This window comes from Giraffa tippelskirchi, chromosome 12 (assembly GCF_054371585.1).
Source record: "Giraffa tippelskirchi isolate mGirTip1 chromosome 12, T2T-mGirTip1v1.2.pri, whole genome shotgun sequence".
Lineage (NCBI taxonomy): Eukaryota > Metazoa > Chordata > Mammalia > Artiodactyla > Giraffidae > Giraffa > Giraffa tippelskirchi.
In genome coordinates, this window is record NC_137286.1 from 88,937,930 (window position 1) to 88,959,655 (window position 21,726).

Here is a 21,726-nt window from a genome sequence, read left to right on the forward strand (position 1 = left end):
GCGACTTCACTTTCACGCATTGGAGAAGGAAATGGCAACCCACTCCAGTATTCTTGCCTGGAAAATCCCAGGGACAGAGGAGCCTGTTGGGCTGCCATCTATGGGGTCACACAGAGTCGGAACCAGCTGAAGCAACTTAGCAGCAGCAGCAGACACAGAAGATCATTCTCTACATCTCTAGAAGTCAAAGAACTTTTAACAAAAGCATGGGGTGTGGTGAGAGAGACAGTTCTTCAGTCACTGGAAGATTTCTGGACTGTTCGATCAAAATTACTAAGATCTACTAGCCTAGGCCATTCTTACTCTGCATAACAGGATATATCTAAAAATGTTGTAATTGTCTTGAAAACAGATGCTAATATAGCAAAGCAAACACACACACATATACTCCTATTGCTTTCTATTTCATGCATTTTTATTTATTTAATGACCACAAAAAAGACACACAATACCTCATCCTCTTAAAGTTGTTCCTGAACAATTGGTAGAATGTTAACCATTAGGGGTAAATAGTGTACTCAAGTAACAATGTGTGTTTTAAAATAACCCCACTAGAGTAGCAGAGTGCATTGATTAAGAGCATGAGACTTGGAGCTCAAGAATAGAGTGTGAATAATGTTGCTGCCACCTACTATATGGCCTTGGCCAAATATTTAATTTCTCAGAGTCTCAGATCTATTTTGCTGCAAACTAAAATAACTTAATCATTAGGTCACTGTGAGGTTTAAATTAAATAGTACCTCCAAAGTGTCTCATAAAATTCCCAGTATTATAGTAAGCACTTAATAGATCTGATAACTATTATCAAAATGGTGTGAATATTATAAATATAGATGTAGTATCATACACACCACGAAAGAGCATCCTAGTATTTGATTTTCATGGGCAAAACCAAAAAGCTTAAAGGGAAAAAAATCACCTTCCCCAAAATGGAAGTAGAATCCAAAAGAATAACAAAGGAATGCACAAGAAATGTGCAAACTATAAATATGCAATCCAACAAAGGAATGCACAAGAAATGTGCAAACTAGAAATATGCAATCCTGTTACATGGCCTGTGGTTTACTTTGAAATATGTCAGCATAATCAGGTAACATTATATTGGCACCTTCATTTTAGAAACCATCAACTGGCATTCTACCTGAAGAGAGACACTTTCCTACAAGTGTAGGTAAGATACAACTGTTGACAGTTTGCTGATTAGCATCCTAGAAGACAAAATGAATTTTCATTGATGGATCAGTGGTTCATCATTAAACATTATGAATACAGAAATTTCTTCTCCTTAGAAGAAAATAAAGGTATTTTAGTTGTGTGGATGTGGTAGTTGTGAGTGTTGGCTAAAATTATTCCAAGACACACACAAAAAAAATTAGAGACACTCTCCACCCCTGTAAGAAAAAGGTATAAGAAACCTCCCCCTGCCAGGTACATACCCCTCACCCTTGCAGATGGAGTCCATGGTTTGATCCCTAATCAATTCTGTATCTAGCTAGCCATTAGTTTAGGATAATTCTAACCACAGGGTGACTATCACTTGGGATGCAGAATCCTGCCTCAAAAATATTGTTGGTCTGCCTGAGTGAAATTTTCTTACAAGAGCAGAAGACTGAAACTTCACTGAGGTGAGAAAATGGAGAGGGAAAAATCTTGTGCATCCTTTACTATTGAATGTAATATTTATACCATAAACGTATACATGTGTAGAAGAATTTGATTAGACACTTGCTTTCATCCTCACCTGGTGCCATGGTGATGAGCAGTAGCTAGATACCAAAAAGGATCTCACAACTGTATGTGACACTGGCTAAGGTCAGTTTGAAATGGAGTGGGACACTCTGGTCCTCACACCTGTGCCCCCACGATGTCCTCTACCTGCCTTTTGTCCGTGAAAAAAACTTTAGCCAAAGAATAAGTTTAAACAGAGGAATGAGAAAATGCAAAAGCAAAGAAAATCAGACAGGACAAAACAATCATAGTTTAGTCAGTAAGCATAGTCAAGAACCTTTAGTTCCTTCTCAAGGGTTAGAGATAATATTCTGAGCCACATCCTATGAGCTCTCTCACACTGAAACCCCCATGAGGTGGAAGAAGTTAACTACATGATGACCACACCGTAGCCATGACATAAACTGCCACAGCTCTGAGAACTGGCCTCGGGAAATGGGAGCAAACTGACCCTGGAACTGAAGATTAACCATCCTTAAAACAAAAGGATGCTGATCAGACCACCGCATGACCAATTTCAAGATGACTGTCAGAGCTGACTGTGCTGTTTCTGCATGTAGCCCCCTCCCTTAGCCTGTAAAAGCTCTTAGCTCCTGATTGTCAGTTGGCGGAGTTGACCTCTGGACAGACATCCATCCGTCTCCCCCATCTAGTTGCCGGCCTCCAAAATAAAGCAAACTTTCCCTCCCACCAACCTGGTGGCTTTTGATTGGTGAGCTGCAGATCCCACTTTGAGTTACAAGTTCACAATATGATTTCTAACATTTTCTTTTAAGTCCTCTGGTCAATAGCCAAGGATGTCATAATAATTATCCACTCCCACCCCCATGTGGCTACCCATTTACTAGACTGAAATACATCAAGCAACATGGCATAGTGGTTCAGAGTTCAAGCCCTGCCACTTACTAGTCACATGATAATTAGCAAATTGTTCACCTTCCTATGCCTGAGCTCCTACATCAGACAATCAACCTAATAAAAGTGCACTTATTTTGTGCACTACAATGATTATTAAAGATATTTATGAAGCACTTCTGTGTCTACCACATCTTAAGAAGTTCTAGTTGTCATTATTTTCCAAATCCCCTTCCAGAGACTTAATTTGGTCTAGTAACCATGTTGGCTGTCAGTGTTTCTCAGTTAAGGCTACTTTTAATGGCATCATGTCACGAGTTTTACTTGTGTCTTGAAAAGCTTCCAACTTGAACTCAGTCACGTGCCTTCACTGAGTTCATCATTTAGATGCATCTGTCATTCTGTTTAGTGTATGCGTGTTTCAACTTGGAAGCCGGAGATGTTGTGATTTCCCTGCTTTTCTCTTTGGTACACACACAGCCAACTCACTCATTTTATTTTATTTTTTCCTGAAATTGCCTTTTCATCTTGAAATGCCCTATAAAAATCACTATAATCATGGGATGACCCCACTTTTATGGTCAAGCAGACTTCCTGCTCTTGATGAAAAGAATAAAAATAAGTCTCCCTGGCCTCCCCACTCCTACCCTGGACTTGAGAGGTGGTAGATTTCAGGTAAAGAGTCAGGGGAGAAGGGGAGAGAATGTAGAGTGAGAGGGCATGACAAAGGGGGCTTCCCTCTCCTCCCTTGGACCGTCTTTTCATCAATCAGCAAGTTCTCTTTCCTTTCGAGCAGACTCTTTGATTTTGTTGTTTTAACCTCAAAGTTGGGGACTATTGGGGTTTGATATTTGTATGGCTTTAGTCGGTGGTCTTTTTGAGCCTAGTATTTATTCCAGACTTCCATACAGTGTTACCTGTTTCATTGCGACTTAAAAAGATTTATAAAAGTTATAGGAAAAAAATTCTAAAACCATAGGACAACAATAGAGTGAATGTAAGCAATCAGCAAATTATGAACTTATTTTTAAAGGTTTTTTTTTTCCTTCATTTACTTGACTAGGAAAGGGAAACTAGCATTTATTGTACTTCATGAATATGGTGAACACAGATGAGCCTCACATTTTGAGATAGGCATTAATATTATCCCCTTTATAGATGTGAATATTGAATTCTGAGGGGTTAATCTGCACAGATACAAGCCATCACCACAGAGGCTTCATACATACTTCCAGCCCACAGCCATACCAGCATACCATGCAGCTTCCAGGATGTCCTTCACTAACCTGTGTTCAGTAGCGTTCATCCTCCTGATGTTGACTAACCCTGTGGCAGGTTTTCAAGTTTCTCCTCTCCCACCAGAATCCTGCAGAATCTGACAAAGTCAATCTCTCACTATAGCTTCTATCTCCAGTGTTCTTTGCCTATGAATAACAGTCCAGGACATTTTCAAAAACTGACGGCTCAAGGCAAACGCTATGAGTCCTAATCACAGGCTTTTCTGCCATATCCCATCCCAAGAGGCACAAAAGCAGAGCCTGAAAACCCATAGGAAAAGACAGATGTTCTAAATATACATCAGCTGAAAGAATGCAAGCAGCATTTCAGATGGTGCCCTGAGAAGGGCTATTGAAAATATTTGTTAGAAATGTCAAACTTCTTAAAGTGATAAAAATGCAGATTTGAAGTTTGTCAGAGAGAACTAGATTTTAAAAGTTATGAGAATTGTTAGGAATTTTTTTTTTAATTTATATATTTATTTTAACTGGAGGCTAATTACAATATTGTAGTGGTTTTTGCCACACACTGACATGAATCAGCCATGGGTGTACATGTGTCCCCCATCCTGAACCCCCCTCCCATCCTTCTCCCCATCCCATCCCTCTGGGTTGTCCCAGAGCACCGGCTTTGAGTGCCCTGTTTCATGCATCAAACTTGGATTTGTGATCTATTTCATATGTGATAATATACGTTTCAATGCTGTTCTATCAAATCATCCCACCCTTGCCTTCTCCCAGAGTCCAAAAGTCTGTTCTTTATATCTGTGTCTCTTTTGCTGTCTCACATATAGGGTCATTGTTACCATCTTTCTAAATTCCATATATATGCGTTAATATACTGGTGTTTTTCTTTCTGACTTACTTCACTCTGCATAATAGGCTCCAGTTTCATCCATCTAATTAGAACTGATTCAAATGCATTCTTTTTAACAGCTGAGTAATATTCCATTGTGTATATGTGAGAGAAAGATATCTTAAGTGACAAGCTTTCTACATGTAATCTTGGACAGCAATTGATACTTCAGCTTCTGAGCAGATAACCTAAGTCCTCACAGATATTTTTAATACAATGAACCCTCCGAGCTCTGATTTGTCAGAACTAAGGGAAACAGCAGGATGTGTTCACTTGAGGTCGTTCTCGAAGAATACAAAAGTATATGTGCTTGTAGTGAATAACTGCAAGTTTAAATCTTTTTTTAAGTTTTCAATTGTTTTCTTCTTCTGTAGATAAACATTCATCACAGAAACATTAAGTAGATAAAAAATAAGGAGAAAAATAAAATTCCCCTGAGACTCACTCCAAAGTGTTGGCTAAACCACTGTCATTGACACACTTCAACACAAGTTTTATCCTTTGGGACTTTCTACTTCCTCCTTTGTCTACTATAGTACTCATTCATTAAGTCATTCAAGACATATATTTGGTAGTTACAATGTACAGATACTGTACTAGGTTCTGAAAAGATAACCTCATAACAGACTAAGAAAGACAGTCTATTAAACAAACAAGTACAAATAAGAATATAAAGCTGGGCTAAGTTGTTCTGTTTATCTTTGTATCTTCATTTCAGATATTTGTTTTAATGAACTAAGGACATTTTAATCAATGAATAGATATAATGTGTTAAAGTACAAATAGAAGTAACTCATGGAAGCACTAAGGAGAAGACATAGATGTGGCTAGCAGAGGTTTTCAGGGTCATGACAGGTTTACAGACTACAGATTGAGGTATAAGAATTACTCTGGCAGCTGAAGTACCATGTGAGGTCAGATGGAAAACAGCATGGTACATAGAGATAAATGCAAGTGACTAGCTACCGAACTTTGTAACCAATCAGGTCTGAATTCAAAGAACCTGCAATATCCCTGAGGTCCATGCTGCTGCTGCTGCTGCTGCTAAGTCGCTTCAGTCGTGTCCGACTCTGTGCAACCCCATAGACGGCAGCCCACCAGGCTCCACCGTCCGTGAGATTCTCCAGGCAAGAAAACTGGAGTGGGTTGCCGTTTCCTTCTCCAATGCATGAAAGTGAAAAGTAAAAGTGAAGTCACTCAGTCGTGTCCGACTCTTCGCGACCCCTTGGACTGCAGCCTACCAGGCTCCTCCGTCCACAGGATTTTCCAGGCAAGAGTACTGGAGTGGGTTGCCATTGCCTTCTCCGCTGAGGTCCATAGGCTCACATAATATGATTCCCTTTGTAATAAACATAATTGTAATTTTCACTGAATTAAGCATCTACTATTTCAGTCCTCTATTAGATCCCGTACATGTGTTTTCATTTGCCAAGGAACACCATTTGACAATAATGTTACTCAAGATCACGCAAACCCAGTTTGACTTCTAGAAGCCATGTTCTTTCTATGACACTGCATATGAATAAGGCCTTGCCTGTCCACCTGGGTCTCCGGTTAATGTGGTAATTTCCTCTTTCGGGGGCTGCAGCCCTATCCTAATGTGGGGAGTCTTGACTGAGGCTCTGACACTCCATATGTCTTATTAGCCTCCTCCCTGCAATGGTTGGACCTGTGGACTCGGTCACTGGCTGGAGTCCTGTTCCTTCAGGGATGGGTTTCTGGCAACAAGGCCATTCACTGGTTACTGCCCAAACCAGTTCTGCTGGCCCCACTCACCACAGAAACTCTGGGTGGAATTAGTTCAACCTTAGGTCAACCCAGCCTGACCTAAATTTCCACACCTTCTCCATAATAAAAGCTGATGAGAGATGTTTAAACCTACTGTGGGCCAACATAACATTAAGCACCTAAAATTCATTGTTGAACTTGAATGATACACATCCTCCCTGGACCCTCAGGCAAGTCTACATCAGGTCATAATCTAAAGCATGAAGAAATATTCCTCTGGTAGACTGTCATAGCTGAAAAGGCCTTGTGCAAAGGACATACAAAGTAGCAACAAATGGGTGGTATACGCAGTACCCTGGGTTCCTGCAGAATCATGAGTTGTTCGTCACAGTTCACATTATCAGCGGGAAACTCACCCAATACAGGTTTGTGAAATTACATTTGTGGCGATAAAGAAGTTTGAAAAAATAGTGATTGGTAAGGTTGAGCATCAACAGTCTCAGGTGGGAGCAATTCATCCTATAGGCATTATACCACACATCATTTGTTTACAGTGTGCATGAAAATCACCTGGGGCGCTTGTTACAGCAGGAATTCTAACTCAGCACATCTGAGGTGGGGCCTGAGGCTCTGCATTTCCAGCAAGCTCCCCTGACACGCTGAAAGCCACTGATCCTCAGACGACACGTTGCATTGCAAGCTCACAGACCTCTTCATACAGATTTTAAAAGCAGAAAATAGTTTACTTACTTGGATCCAAGGTATGCATGTAGGTGGCATCAGAACGTCCCAGCCAAGGTGTACAATCGTATCAAAAAAAGCCATCATTCACAGAGGAAACAGATCAAGTCAACACGGAGTCTCTAAGCATGAGGGAGATGGAGCCTGGGGTTGAGGTGTCGGGAAACAATTTCAGAAAGCAAGAGAAGGGAACAACCGGCAGCAGTCACAGAAATAGCAACAATCTCGTTCAACCAAATAAATAATCCACGTTTCAAAAACAGACTAGTAGGCAACCTGGGACATTTGAAGTCAGGCCTGGGAACGCCAGACCCAAGACGCTAGACTCACAGGCACAGAAAAGGCAAACTTCAAAGTCTTAAACCACAAGCAACAGGGAAGAAAGCAGCGAAGACAAACCAACTTCACCAAGGCTAGCAAGGGTCACACATGTCCAGAGGCAACGAACTAGATTCCGGGATGGGGGAATGAAACTACCTGTTCATCTTCAGCTTCCAAAGGGGCCGAGAGAGGGGAATCCAAGGGTCCTAGTCCCAGAGGAGACGCGTGTCCGGCAAGGAATCCAAGAAGGACTAAGAGCAGCAGCTTGAAGAGTCAGCAAGGGCTGGGCTCTGCTACCCACGTCAAATCCGCCGTAAAGCTACATCGTGCTGAGCCAATGAAAGGCCTGCTTTCTTTTCTACCTGCGTGGGGCAGAATCACTTCTGAGTTAAGTGGCCCTAGCTGTGAAAATTGGCAAACAGTATGAGGCCGAAGGCACGCTGGTAGAATCCTGAGCTTCAAAGTGATCAGTAGCATTAGCATCACCAGGGAACCTGTTAGGAAATGCAAATTTTCAGCTCCGCTCCAAACCTGCCAATCAGAAACTATGGGGTTGGGCCCTACAACGTGTAGGCCTACAACCCCTCCAGGTGATTCTGATATACAATCTCTGGAGTAACGTCTTTTGAAAGCATAGTGGAGAATTAAGGCCAGGTGTGGCAGTCATTGTAAGTGGGCTTGATAGCAGCGTTTTTGAAGAGCTGCAGCTGCTGCTGCTAAGTCGCTTCAGTCATGTCCGATTCTGTGCGACCCCATAGACGGCAGCCCACCATGCTCCTCTGTCCCTGGGATTCTCCAGGCAAGAATTCTGGAGTGGGTTGCCATGCTAGGGAAGATTCAAGCCTGTTTACAGGAAGAAGAAAACCCAGTAGAGATCATGTAACATAAGAATAAATAAAACGTGCTGAGTGAGCAGCAAAGTTGGGCAATGATATTCCTTGTTAGAGTTTGGTCCGTGTTGAGGAATCATCCAGCCATGTGTAGGACAATAATATTTTGAGGCTGACAATGAGAGACTTCAGAAGAGCTAAGAGGTGTCAACTCACAATATGTGTTTGGAAATTCTCTCATGATTTCTAAGAGGCTCACCAAAAAGGAATGCTCTTTGGCACCCATGCTTGTGAAGAGGTCTTCTCAGGGGAAAAAACAAACTTGAGAAAAACAAACGTGGTGGTCTAACGGGATCTGTTGGACAAAAACATTGAGAAAGAATTTTGTTTTAAATATGAACACAAGTGTAAGACACAAAACCAAAAAAAAAAGGAAGCAAACACTTAGGGGCTTTAATTAGAGGCACATCTTGTTTTATTGTGCTTTGCTTTATGGTGCTTCACACTATGTTTTTTGTTTTATTTTGTTTTATTTTTTCCAATTTGAGTGTTTGTGGCAACCCTACATCAAGCAAGTTGATTGGCGCCATTTTCCAACAGCATTTGCTTACTTCATGTCTCTGTGTCCCATTTTGGTAATTCTCACAACATTTCAAGCTTTTTCATTATGATGACATCTGTTGTAGTAATGGCAACCCACTCCGGTACTCTTGCCTGGAAAATCCCATAGACGGAGAAGCCTGGTAGGCTACAGCCAATGAGGTCTCAAAGAGCCAGACACGACTGAGCAACGTCAGTTCACTTCACTTGGTCTTACTACTGCAAAAAGGCTGCAAATCGCTGAAGGCTCAGATGTTAGTGTATCTTTTTCAGCATTAAAGTGATTTTTAATTCATAAAGGAGGAAGCAGTATGAAACAGTTACAAAGTGTTTGATTCCAACTATGACATTTTAGAAAAGGAAAAATTATGAAGACAGGGAAAAGATCAATGGGTTATGGGAAAAGAAGGGATAAGTAGGCAGGATGTGTGTATGTGTGCGTTCAGTCACTCAGTCATGTCCAACTCTTTGCAACCCTGTGGACTGTAGCCCACCAGGCTCCTCTGTCCATGGGATTCTCCAGGCAAGAATATTGGAGTGGGTTGCCATTTCCTTCTCCAGGGGATCTTCCCGACCCAGGGATTAAACCTCCACTCCTGCGTTGGCAGGCAGTTCTTTAGCCATCTGGGCATATAGAATTTTTAAGATAGTAAAAATACTCTATACAATACTGCTATGAAGGCTATATGTCATTGTATCCTTGTCCAAACCCACAGAATACATGACACCAACAGTGAATCCTAATGTAAAGTGTGGACTTTGGATGACTGAGATGTGTCTGTGTAAGTTCATCAATTGTAACAAACTTTCCACTCCAGGGGGATATTCATAATGAGAACAGATATGCATGCTTGGAGGCAGGGGGTATGTAGAAAAATCTTCATCTCTTCCGCTCAATTTAATATAAAACTACTCTAAAGAAATGAATACAATGGCACTCCAAAGAAGGCTGTATTTCAGCCCATGGAAGCAATACATCCTTTCAGTTCAGTTCAGTTGCTCAGTCATGTCTGACTCTTTGCGACCCCATGTTCTGCAGCACATCCCTTGGTCTATACTAAATTGTAACCTTGTAAATTTATATAATACTCATAACACAAGTTTGAAAATCATCATGTAATTAACTTGGATTTAAAACCACCAGTTCCAAATAGTGGGATCCACCTGACTGATAAGAGGAAAGAGACATACATATTTGAATTGTGTTTTTCCCTGACAAGGGAGAGCAGAGTCTCTCAAGAAGACAAACGAACAGCAACATGCACATTGATGGCAGATGACATCCCAGGAAGACGGTGCTAACCAAGAGCTATAGTGCTTTCAAATGCATTGCCCACTAGAGATAAATACAGAACATGTCAGGTTATATTTTCCTATCAGTGATTGACAGTGCAGAGCTGTTAAAATGGTTATATATCTTTACTAGATGTGTAAATGTAATTTAAATTTTATTCTGAGTGCATTTTTTAAGTGAGAAGAAAATGAGGTCTGCAGATTCATCTGAAACCATCAGTAATGCATGGAATTATAGCCACATAAACTCAATATGAATATTTATTTCATAAACATCCCCTTGAATACAAAATACGTGGCTTAAGCAAATACAACAGGAAAATACTGTGATGAAACACAAAAAGCATTTAAGAACATTGTCCTGAAAGCAATAGATTTTATTTGCAGGCAGTTGTTTAGCTTTTTGTGTTTATTTAGTATTAAGTCATATCCAACTCTCCTTATGATCCCATGGACTGTAGTCCACCAGGCTCCTCTGTTCATGGGATTTTTCGGGCAAGAATACTGGAATGGGTTGCCACTTTCTCCTCCAGGGGATCTTCCCAAACCCAGGGATTGAATCTGGGTCTCCTGCATTGGCAGGCAGATTCTTTACCACTTAGCCTCCAGAGAAACCCCAGATAGATAGATAGATGATGATGAAGACAATTTTCATTAGCAATAGGGGCAGAAACACAAAGTGTTAGTCGCTCAGTCATGTCCGACTCTTTGTGACCCCATGGACAGTAGACAGCCAGGCTCCTCTGTCTGTGAGGGATTCTCCAGGCAAGCATACTGGAGTGGGTTGCCATTTCCTTCTCCAGAAACACTGAACAGTGATATAATGGGGTGGGGAGTGGGAGATGGTGATACTTTTGTTAAGATGATTTTCTTCCACAGTGAGGTGAGTTTTATTGCCACTCTCAGGTGAAGGACTCACAGCTCTGTGGGTCCCTGAGCAGATGTCCAACCTGCCCAAGTCTAGAAACAAGGGCTACCCAGCCTTCAGGTCCTGGGCTACTCACTGGAGCCTTCGTTTGTTTTGCTTTTAATTATCTTTCAGTATGAGATATTTCCAAACTCATTTACATACAAATGTATCTCCACCTACCACAGTTGATATTTCTACTATTTAGTGTCATCACTAAACATATGTCTAAATGTTTTTACTATGATCCAAACATACTCTAATGAAGCATTTAGGCTGTGTTATTTATCCCATTCCAGGCTGTGGGACTGATGTAATTAAAAGTGAATCCTCAAATGAAGCATCTGTAGGAACTCATAGGGGTTTTGATTTCTATTTTCCTTCTTGTTACATTTTTCTTTCCTTGTGACTTTTTTCTCTATACATCTGGAATGAGCTCTAAAATGTGAGGAGTTCAAAGGATCTTCCAGTTCGGTACTGTCAGAGTAAACACCCTCTGCTGGAAAAGAAAGAAATCCTGACTTTGCCCCCAGGGGACCATAGGGAATTTGGCCCTCAGCCTAGCAGACAGAATTGCTTACATAGGATCTACTTTAATATTATTCCATTCATGATGTCATTGAGTTTTTTGATGTTGATGTTACTTTAGAAGATTCAGTGTTGATATTTTTCTCCTTTACTTTCAAAACAGTACAGTATTTAAAAATCCATCTCTATGTAAAGCCTTCCTTTTCTTTATCCCTGCTTTAAACTTTCCAGGTAATACTAGTTTTCCACTTGCCTACTCACCCTTAGTGAACATTAGTTTACCAGTCTGCTGGTGAGGAACAGAATCATGAATTAAGGAATGTGTTTTTACAGAAACTAAATGCAAAAAGTAAGGTGATAAAAATTTACATCTGATAGGCAAAGCAGATCTAGCTCAAACCATAATTTTTGAATATTTAAAAAGCTTCAATTAAACTAGTAGAAAAGGTTTCTAGAATACTGAGAATTTTCAGGTCAAATTTTAATCTGATGTCAATATTTATAGCCTCTTAGAAGGTACAATGGAATCCATAGTTTTAAAAAATTACTAAAAATTTGTACAAGATTTAGAAATGTGAAAAATCTCACCCATAAAGTTTACATCCGACAATTTCTTGTCAGTTTTTACAAATGTGGTCTGGGCTCACAAAAATCAAATCATAAAAGAAAAATACAGGTAGTACTTTTCAGTTACACTTCTGTGTCCATGTCATTTATATATATGTGTGTATATATATACATATATATATGTGTGTGTATATATATGTACACACATATATATATATTTATATTCATGTCATTTTCAGACATTTTGAGGGCTGGCCCAGAGTGTTTTGCATGGAGAGAAATGTGAAACTTAGGCGGTTACATTTGCTAGAATACAATTATCTGCATTTTGAGGTATGAATTATAATATATTCTGCCCATAACTTTAACTTTACATTTTAAGGTAATTTCTATGATAAGAATGAAATAAAACACATCTTAACCTCAAAAGATTAAAGGCCAAATTTGCTAACAAATTTCTTCCTGAATCAACTGCAAACATCATGAAAGATTCCCCAGATATGGTACCATATGTTTCATCACCTTTTACTTTTTATTTAAAAATAAAAGTGTGTGATAATCCTTTCAAAATTACTTCATACTGTGCTTTCACCAGAAAAATGGCTGCAGAGTTATTACCTCTACCTGTTCTGCCAATCTGGGAGGTAGTGGCTTTAGGCCAAAATTATTAAAAGCCCTAAAAAGTTTCTTCCAACTCCTAAGCGCTGGCAGGCTGCCATTACCACATTTTTTCTCTTTATCTATGTCTAATTTCCAATCAACCCTTCAAAATACTAAAGTCTACTTTGGTGGGAAAAAAGTGGTCTTTCCTTAAAAAGTAGAGAGAAATTTTGCTTGTCATCTAAGGAATTTAAGAAGGAACCTTACCTCAAATCAAGGAAATTATAGCTGAAATGTTAAAAAAACAAAAAACCAAAAACCACCTTTTCTCAAATTTTGAACACACTGGGTCTGATATACAGACGTAGTGATTAAGTATGTGAGTTAATTTATAGTAATAGTTTTGATTTTCCAAAATCCACTTACTTCTCTGGTAAATCCAAAGCCAAAGGATATATTCATTATGTCTACTATGCTGTTGCTATATAAACTTTTATTGATGAATTTTTATCTCTAGTATGACCTCAGAGGGGAAATAGAATGCACATGTTCACATAAAAATTGTCACGAAGAGCTCAGCCAAGCTGCTGTCATCCAACATACTAATATAAGCATACACATGCACATGTGCTCACTGTGAAATTTTGTTTCCAGTTTTGTAGATTTAATTATTCACTTTTTGACACATTGCAGTCGCCTCTGGCTGCAGAATATTAACCTCATCCTCTATAAACCAAGGAGTTAATTTGATTATAGAAAAGGTATATATCCTTTACATAACGTGAAAATGAAATGCACCTAGTTTTAAGTGAAGTGAAGTTATTCAGGATTAGAACTTAAACTTGCAAACAGCATAGATGTTGAGATACAGAGACCCAACCACACAGAGAACATTCACATGTAGTGTTTTTAGTTAATCTTTAGGGACGGTCATGACATTAACCCCCTTTCCTCTGTCCCTGCCTCTTCATCTCAGACATCTTAATAGAAACCCTCAGTGAAACCATTGGCTTGGATATTCTGAGAGGTCAGATGTCACAGAATCCTTTTTTTTTTGATGTCAGAATATTTAACAACTGGTGCCAGGTGTTAATTCTTCCTTTTTAAATTGAGTTATAGTTGATGTACAATATGTTTCAGAAGTACAATATACTGATTCACAATTTTAAAGGTTATATTCCATTTGTAGTTACTATAAAATATTTGTCTATTCCCTGTGCTGTCCGATATATTCTTGTAGCGTATTTATTATATATATAATAGTTTATGTGTCTGTTTTATGTTATCTTCACTAGTTTGTTTTTTGTTATATTCACTACTACTACTACTAAGTCACTTCAGTCATGTCTGACTCTGTGCGACCCCATAGACGGCAGCCCACCAGGCTCCTCTGTCCCTGGGATTCTCCAGGCAAGAATACTGGAGTGGGTTGCCATTTCCTTCTCCAGGTTATATTCACTAGCTTGTTTTATTTTTTAGATTCCATGCGTTAGTGATATTGCACAGTATTTGTCTTTTCTGTCTGACATTTCACTTAGCATAAGAGCCCCCCCCACCAAGTCCATCCATGTTGTTGCAAATGCAAACTTTCATTTTTTTACATTGCTGAGTAATATTTATTTTTATTTTTTTATTTTTATTTATTTTTATTTTTATTTTTGCTGAGTAATATTTAATTGTGTGTGTCTGTGCTCATGGATATATCACATCTTCTTTATCCATTGAACAGATTCATTTCAGAATCAAATGCAGTCATCCTCTTTGACATGCCCAATTTGTCACCTGCAGTCTCTACCCAGCTACATATGGTCACAGAAGTGGCATACTGACAGGATTTACTGCCCAATTGTCCTTCCCTTAAGAGACTCTCAGTCACTCTCTGTGGATGGTGACAGAGACCCTCATGGTTCCCGTCCTATCTGTCTACTCTGCCTCCTGGGAGTGTTTTCAAAGTTTACCCACAAGCCCAGTAGTAAGCCCAGTCTAGCTGATCTCAGCAGCTCCAGCCCTGCTTCTGGCATGATATTTGGCTGGTAAATTAATTTCCCGGCCTAATTTAGTGTGACAGGCTCAGGAAAAGGTCCCAGTAGGAAAACTTTCTTTGACTTTTCTTCTTTGCTTTCCAGCTACTGGTGATTCTTTTTGGTAGGTCAAGCTGTCCTTTATCTACCTATAGTAACAACAGAGATTGAAAATAAAGTTTACACTAATTATCCACTATTCTTGGAGTATTTCTCATTTCTGATGGCGTTTTCTTTTCTTTCCTAGTCTTCTCACTTTTCTGACTGTCTTCTCTCTGTTTTCTGAATGTCTTCCTCTCCTTTTTGTACATTTGATTCTTCTAGTAACCAGGCCACAGACATGGTCAGACTTTTTATGATCTTTTTTATTCTGGTCCTCTGTATTCCCATTCTTCCCCCGGCCCCCCACCATACCATTCTTTTTTAAAAGTCTAATCTCGCAATGGACTTCTTTGCAATGTAAATCATTCAATCTGCACACATAATAATTCAACATGCATTACCTGGGTCTCAGTGTGTTTTTTTTTTCCAGAAACTCTAGTGACAGAGATCATGGCACTTCAGCACTAAGACTGGGGCTTGCCAGGTGCACTAGGGGTAAAGAACATACCTGACAATGAGGAGACATAAGAGACAAGAGTTTGATCCCGGGGTCAGGAGGATCCCTGGAGGAGGGCATGGCAACCACTCCAGTATTCTTGCCCAGAGAATCCCATGGACAGAAGAGCCTGGCAGGATGCAATTCATGGGGTTGCAAAGAGTCGGGCACAACTGAAGCAACTTAGCACACACGTATGCATTCAAGTGGAGATGTTGAATAGAGGTTGGGTACCCACATTAGGATATCAGGCAGGAGATTGGGCAAATTTGGAATTGTTGGTCTTTGGGGTTTATTTTAAGGCTGTGGAACAGGATGAGATCACCTACACTGTGGCAGGAAAGACAGGATAAGGAGACCCCAAACTTGTTGTTGGAGTACTCCATCCTTTATGGCCATAGGAAGAAGAGAAGGGCCACAGACTGGAAAAGAGCTGCAGAGCGGGAAGGAAACTGTTGCTGTCAGAAGCCAAAAGAAGAACGTTTTCAAAGAATCCCTACGGAGGAGCTGACTGGACCAAATGCTCAAGTATGCTCTTCCTGACCTCAGCACCCAGAGAATAGAAATGAAACACCTTCTAATCATCAGCTACCTCTCCAATTCATAAAGCAAGGAAGGATCTCCCTCCCCAAGAACTGTCTACATTTCCTGTGGAACCAGCCAATGAGTTCTTCCTTCACCCGAAGCTCTTGCAGGTGAAACACCTTCAGTTAGAAGGAAACTTAAAACCAGAGACAGTGATCTCATTTGGAGGAGGCCTCCATATACCTCCCTCTCTCCACTGCAAGATGTCGCCTTCCAAGTTCAACCAAGGAGACAAATGTCTGTACACCTCCAATTATTGTCCTAATCTGCCCCGCAGTCATCCTAGATTCTGAAAGGACTGAAACACCCTTCCAGGGGCCCCCGTTGAGTGAATAAGCCTGGGTTAGTCAGTTTGATTTGGGTTTGGGGAACTTAACAATTCACATTTTTCTTTGTTGGTTTCCAGAAACTCATACCTGTGGTTAAATTTGGTTCAGGTTTTTGTTTCTTTTAGGATTACTAAAGGGTAACCAGTCTTTTAGGATGACTCTGTCCCTTAATTAGCTAACTCTTTGGCTTATAATCCCAACCAGGAAATTTCAGCCTCTCCTTTAGGAAGTGGTGGGTTGATGAGACCCACCATTGATCCATTTATCTCAGCCATCTTCAGAAAGAGGAGGAAGGTCTTCATCACATTGATTGGCAGAGATACCTAGAGACGGCGCATTGTTAGACATTGATTGACCACACCGAGGTTCACTAGTTTGTACAAACAGATATCCCAAGGTTTACAGAGTTGCTGGCTTTTCTTCTTATCCCTCCCCAAATTCTTCATAAATTACTGCTTGGGTCACCACCCCAGTTGTTGCTATGATTCATTTCACTCTGATGTGGATGGCTGAGGCACTCCACTTTCTTTGTCTTTAACATCTATAACCAGCTCACAGCATATGCACCTGATTGCTATGTTCTTCTATCTTCATTTTGCTATTTTCCAACCCTATTTTTACTTCATTGATCTCTTGCTCTTTTTACAGAAGAGCATTTTGCCATCAGTGTGCATGCACGTGCACACATGCTCAGGGAAAATGGGATAGATATTGATTGAAAGGAAATGTTTTTTCCCACAAAGGAAGGAAGTCTGACAGCATAGCTATAAAACTCCAATCACAGTAGGGTGTAGAATTCTTCACTCCTCTTTCATGGCAGCTCAGGAGGAAAGCTATGATTAAAGTGGTAAAGGGCATATGACTAGAAGAAAAACAGAGCCATGATGGCATTTGAATATATGATTCATTTTCTGGCACAAACACGATGAGCTCCAGGTCGTAAAGGAGAGGACACACTGTCCCAAAGCCTAGATATGCTGAGGCTAGTGTTGTGTGTTTAGAAAGACTGGAGCAAGAATTCTCCCCAGAATGTCTCCAAAGTGGTCTCTGAATATAACTAACTGAAAGAGTCAAATCACTGCTCCATCCCTGAGACAGAAGAAAGGATGGAGTTGACCAAGAATGGCAGCAGGCTCAAAAGCAGACTTTTCAAAGTGTTAGCAGGATTTTCATGTTAACAGGAGACAAAGCTGCTCTTTTTTCTGCTTAAGGTTCAGGCACCTTCAGAAGAAAGAACAGAGAGGAGCTCACTGATTTTGCCAAGGTTATCTGCTCTTTCAAAATACTGAATGGGTTCATAAAGCAATTTGCTTATGATGTTTCTATGGCAACAGAATGCTTTCAGTTACCTATGTTTCCATCATCCACCACCCTAATCCAGCTTTCCACTTCGACCTTTAACTGCTTTCCTGTTTTCTGCCCTGCTGTTTTGTGCTGAGACAGTCTCTCTCTCGGCAGAGTTGTTTGAATGTGGGCCCCAGCTAGAGAGCCTCAACACCTTGTAGCTTGGATGTTATCTTGGCTGTTGGATGAGTGGCTCTCAGCACAAACCCACCAGGGCTTCCCTGGTGGCTCAGTGGTAGAGAATCCACCTGCCAATGCAGAAGACAAGGGTTCGATCCCGGGTCAGGAAGATCCCCTGAAGGAGGAAATGGCACCCTACTCCAATTTTCTTGCCTGAGAAATCCCACAGACAGAGGAGCCTGGCAGGCTACAGTCCATAGGGTCGCAAGAGTCGGACACAAGTTAGCAACTAAACAACAACAACAAATCTTCATTAATAATTGTCTATATTAAATTCTATTAAAATAACTAGGTGGTTTCAATATTGTGACTGCACCCTGCCTGCAAATAGTCAAACTTCTGCCTTCGTGTCCCACTTCAAAGCCTTCCTATACATTGGACCCCATGTGACTCAGGCCAGAGGATAGAGCAGTCCCACTTGGAGGCAGGAGCATGGACTTGATAACCTCTCCATGCCCCTTCCTGCTTCATATAGCTTCAAGGTAGGGTCATTCACATGCCCAGGGCATTTTGTAAAAATCTTCTAACTGCAATTTATCTAAGCTCTCCCAGGACTGTCCACATTTTTCTTTCAAACCTCCAGCTTCTGGAAAGTGAAATACTGTACTTAGAAACTGTACCACCCCAGAAGAAAGTTATATTTAAATGGCCAAGCATTTCCTTGGGAATGAAGCGGTTGAAGGCTCAATGAAGACAAATGGATTGTAAATGCTTGAGAAATTTATATAGTGTACACGTGGGAAATTCAGGTTCTTTCCAAGGAGCTGGTGGGTTATATAAAGTGCATGTAAATTTCCAACTGGGACCTTCATCTGTTTAATATATGGCTGAGGGATTTTTATAAATAGCTATCCTTGGAGCACAATTTTTAGCTGAGTTTACTATAATTTGTGTCCACAATAAAAAGCACAGTTTCTTTGGTGCTTTTCTTTTATTTGCATTAGTTACCAGAGACACATGAAGATATTGAAAAATTCTCATCATTCATCAGATGCACACTGAATTCCAGCAACGTGTTTATATATCTTGTCTCCCTGGTGAGAGAAGGGTCAAGGCAGGGCTGTGTAAGGACAGCGGTGTGTGTGCAGGGCCCACTATCTGGCCAGAGGCGAAGGGGGTAGTGCTGCCATATGTACTTTCCAACTCAGCTAAATGTGAAGCACTTTACGAAAACAGTTTATCTTATAAATTCTAGAAGAATCTGGATGACTGAACCTTTCAGTGTGACAGATGAGTTAGAACTCTTTAGAAAATCTCTTGTCTGTCAGATTAACAGCAGAAATTCTCATATAGGGATGTGTGGGTTTGTAAGTATGCATTTCATTACTAAGTTTATCCAATCACAGGTTATTTGCTGCTGCTAAGTCGCTTCAGTCGTGTCCGACTCTGCGTGACCCCATAGACGGCAGCCCACCAGGCTCCTCCGTCCCCGGGATTCTCCAGGCAAGAATACTGGAGTGGGTTGCCATTTCCTTCTCCAATGCACGAAAGTGAAAAGTAAAAGTGAAGTCGCTCAGTTGTGTCCGACTCCTAGCGACCCCATGGACTGCAGCCTACCAGGCTCCTCCGACCATGGGATTCTCCAGGCAAGAGTACTGGAGTGGGTTGCCATTGCCTTCTCCGTCATGGTAAAATAGGTGAGTTTATTTTTATTAATATGTATGTGTATACATGTGTATATATATATATATATAATATATATAAAGCATATATAGCCATACACATATGCATATATTAACATACATACAGCTGACCCTTGAACAACATGAGGATTAAGGGGTACTGACCTTCTGAGTAGTTGAATATTCTTGAATATAACTTTACAGTTGATCTTCTGACAACCTCCACAGGTTCATATAGGACTGCAGTACATATTTATTGAAAAACAAAAACTCAATATAAATGGACTTGCACAGTTCAGACGTTTGTTGTTCAGGGCCCACTGTACTTTTTTAGAGCAGGCTTAGGTTCACAGCTGAGTAAAAAATACAAAGAATTCCCACAGACTTCTCTTTGGGCTTCCCTTGTGGCTCAGCTGGTAAAGAATCTGCCTGCAATGCAGGAGACCTGGGTTCAATCCCTGGATTGGGAAGCTCTCCTGGAGAAGGGAAAGGCTACCCACTCCAGTATTCTGCCCTTGAGAATTCCATGGACAGTATAGTCCATGGGGTCACAAGGAATCGGACACAACTGAGTGACTTCCACTTTTCACTTTCACTCTTCTCTTCACTGCCACCCACAGTTTATCTTTTTAATGTAGGAACCCTGAACCACACAGATTTACTCAACTTTTTAAGATGAGGAAAACAATATACAATAAGTCAAAAGAAATGCTCTCGTGTACTGCTATCTCAAATTGGTTTCAGTTCAGTCGCTCAGTCGTGTCCGACTCCTTGCGACCCCATGAATCGCAGCACTCCAGTCCTCCCTGTCCATCACCAACTCCTGGAGTCTACCCAAACCCATGTCCATCAAGTCGGTGATGCCATCCAGTCATCTCATCCTCTGTCATCCCCTTCTCTTCCTGCCCCCAAGCCTTCCTAGCATCAGGGTCTCTTCCAATGAGTCAACTCTTGGCATGAGGTGGCCAAAGTACTATAGTTTCAGCTTCAACACCAGTCCTTCCAATGAACACCCAGGACTGATCTCCTTTAGGATGGACTGGTTGGATCTCCTTGCAGTCCAAGGGACTCTCAAGAGTCTTCTCCAACACCACAGTTCAAAAGCATCAATTCTGCGACTTAGCAGCAGCAGCAGCAGCTTTCTTCACCGTCCAACTCTCACATCCATACATAACCACTGGAAAAACCATAGCCTTGACTAGACGGACCTTTGTTGGCAAAGTAATGTCTCTACTTTTAAACATGCTATCTAGGATGGTCATAACCTTCCTTCCAAGGAGTAAGTGTCTTTTAATTTCATGGCTGCAATCACCATCTGCAGTGATTTTGGAGCCCAAAAAAATAAAGTCTGACACTGTTTCCCCATTTGTTTGCCATGAAGTGATGGGACCAAATGCCATGATCTTAGTTTTCTGAATGCTGAGCTTTAAGCCAACTTTTTCACTCTCCTCTTTCACTTTCATCAAGAGGCTCTTTAGTTCTTCTTCACTTTCTGCCATAAGGGTGGTGTCATCTGCATATCTGAGGTGATTGATATTCCCCCCGGCAACCTTGATTCCAGCTTGTGTTTCTTCCAGCCCAGCGTTTCTCATGATGTACTCTGCATATAAGTTAAATAAGCAGGGTGACAATATACAGCCTTGACGTACTCCTTTTCCTATTTGGAACCAGTCTGTTGTTCCATGTCCAGTTCTAAAGGTTGCTTCCTGACGCATACAGGTTTCTCAAGAGACAGGTCAGATGGTCTGGTATTCCCATCTCTTTCAGAATTTTCCACAGTTTATTATGATCCACACAGTCAAAGGCTTTGGCATAGTCAATAAAGCAGAAATAGATGTTTTTCTGGTACTCTCTTGCTTTTTTGATGATCCAGTGGATATTGGCAATTTGATCTCTGGTTCCTCTGCCTTTTCTAAAACCAGCTTGAACATCTGGAAGTTCACGGTTCACGTATTGCTGAAGCCTGGCTTGGAGAATTTTGAGCATTACTTTGCTAGCATGTGAGATGAGTGCAATTGTGTGGTAGTTTGAGCATTCTTTGGCATTGCCTTTCTTTGGGATTGGAACGAAAACTGACCTTTTCCAGTCCCGTGGCCACTGCTGAGTTTTCCAAATTTGCTGGCATATTGAGTGCAGCACTTTCACAGCATCACCTTTGAGGATTTGAAATAGCTCAACTGGAATTCCATCACCTCCACTAGCTTTGTTCGTAGTGA

The 21,726-nt window shown here is 40.8% G+C and overlaps 1 long non-coding RNA gene across 4 annotated transcripts in view; it reads right to left on the minus strand.

Moving 5' to 3' along the window:
- LOC145528697 (uncharacterized) overlaps positions 1-21,726 on the minus strand; it is a 436,715-nt gene that overhangs the window by 121,676 nt on the left and 293,313 nt on the right. The window contains exons 9-15 of one of the 4 annotated variants that reach the window (XR_014070558.1): positions 19,676-19,750; positions 8,596-8,691; positions 7,663-7,868; positions 7,195-7,329; positions 3,866-3,958; positions 1,742-1,898; positions 404-1,208 (exon numbers count right to left, since the gene is read on the minus strand). The exons of 1 other annotated variant lie outside the window; for it this stretch is intronic. This is a non-coding gene — a long non-coding RNA (uncharacterized LOC145528697). Of the gene's footprint in view, positions 1-403; positions 1,209-1,741; positions 1,899-3,865; positions 4,008-7,194; positions 7,330-7,662; positions 7,869-8,595; positions 8,692-19,675; positions 19,751-21,726 lie in introns of those variants that run through there. 2 more of the 4 variants (XR_014070560.1, XR_014070563.1) reach the window with 2 other exon arrangements.